Source organism: Terrapene carolina, unplaced genomic scaffold (assembly GCF_002925995.2).
Source record: "Terrapene carolina triunguis isolate 2854851 unplaced genomic scaffold, T_m_triunguis-2.0 Scaffold523, whole genome shotgun sequence".
NCBI lineage: Eukaryota > Metazoa > Chordata > Testudines > Emydidae > Terrapene > Terrapene triunguis.
Window position 1 is genome coordinate 454,593 of NW_020664874.1, and position 1,976 is coordinate 456,568.

Sequence of the window (1,976 nt, forward strand, 5' to 3'; positions counted from 1 at the left end):
AGGACGCCGGGGGGGCAGGGCCCCGAGTCCCCCCACACTCCGTGACACAGGGATGCCCCGGCTCCCAGGGGAAGCCCGCTGAAAAAGGGCCCAAGGGAGAATGACCCCAAGACTGCACAGGGGCTGGGAGTTGGCTGCCTGGTATGGCCACACTCCGGTGGTGGAGTGACAAGGGAGGGCAGGGCTGGAAGGAATACGACACCTATGTCTAGACAGGCCGGACTCGCAGGCCATTTGTCACGGGGCTGGGCTGGGCCCCAGGCTGGGAGGTCCTGGTTTGGTTCTGGTTCCCTTGCTGTGACGGTTCTGCTCCAAGGAAAGGAGGACGCTCTCTGGCCTGGTTTAATTCCCGTTGCTGAGCCAGCCGCTCTGCTCCACCGGCTGGCAGCTCCATATACCAAGTGCCCATGTCACCGTCTCTGGCTGCCCAATGCCTGGCAGCATCTCCGCCACCGTTGAGGCAGTATGTACCTCACGGCCAGTCAGCCACCACGTCTGGGCCATAACCTGGCACTTCAGGACTTCATACGACCGCCTGGTCTTTGCCGCCCTGTCCTGCCCTGCGCTAGATTCCCGCAGGAATGTTTATAAACAAGGCTCACTGGGGCCCCTGCGCGCAGCCCCCAGCTCAGCACAGGCCCCAGTGTGTGCAATCAGGCATTTACCAGCAACCCTACAATAACAACTTGTGCCAGCCAGAGAAATGGGCACAGAAAGAGGATTCCAAGCAGCGCCGTTGCTGTTCTAAGCACCAGGAGGGGAGCCAGAAATGCCGCAGGGCACCGCTCCAGTGCCCTCTGAACAGCCAGACTCAGGCTTGCTAGCCCGTTTCCCAGCATACTCCGCCCTGTAGGCGGAAGGGATAAGTGTGCAGCACCTGGCGCAGGAGTCACAGCAGGGAACGAGCCCAGGCACTGATGAGATGAGCTCTGCGCTCCCAGCAGCTACAGTCCTGCTCTGTGCTGCAGATCCAGGCTTCTGGACCTACGTCTCGACAGCCCGTGCAAAGGTGCTGGGCCGACAGCAGACGCTGCTGGCATGAGGGAGGCAAACTGCACACTGTCCCTTGCAGTGGAGCCCATTGCATTGTGGGCTATGCCCTCCTTGCTCTGTGGACGGAGGCAGGGCGCTCATCTCTTGCTGGCCTTTCTGATCGGTTGCTTTAACCGAGTGGGACTTAGCGAATGCTCTGGTGCTGCGTGGCTCCAGGTTCCGGAAGGACCGGGATGTCGATGGAAGACTGGACCAGCCAGCGTGTGTGTAACGTTCCTGGCTCCCCAGACTCGGTGCTACGCCGCAGCTTTTAAACAGTGCCTTGGAGGAGCCCTGCCAGTGTGTCAGACCCCCAAAGGGTCTCCCTCTTCCTTCAGGGTCAGCCCCGCTGCCTCTGCGCCTCCTCGCCTGAGCCCCTGGATTCCAGCCCTCCTGGTTCACGCCCCGAGCTCTGCTTATCCAGACTCCTGGCCAGAGACTTATCTGCTCCTCAGGGACTACCGCTCCCCAGCCAGTACTGGCAGGGACTGGGACACCTAGCTGGGCTTTCAAAGCACAGTGGGATCTGGTCGTTTGTCGGCACACGGCATGGGAAGTCCTTAGGTTAGCACAGAGAAATAAAGGTTAAAGCATCGTCCATTCTGGGCAGCCCAGAGCACTTAATCAGCCAGGCTTTTAGTGACCTTCATTTTCAGGCTCTGTCTCTCTCTGACCTCCTTAGCCAGCCCCAGCAGAGAGCGCTCCTGGCTTCCCAGAGCCTGCCCATAATCTCTGCTCCACATGGCTGGCCTTTGTTCTCAGGCAGGGCCATGCTGAGTTCACCACCCCCTTTGCCCAGTGTGACTCTCATTGGCCTTGCTTTGCCGCTCTGGACCAGGGGTAGGCAACCTATGGCACGTGTGCCAAAGGCGGCACACGAGCTGATTTTCAGTGGCACTCACACTGCCCGGGTCCTGGCCACCAGGGGGCTCTGCATTTTAATT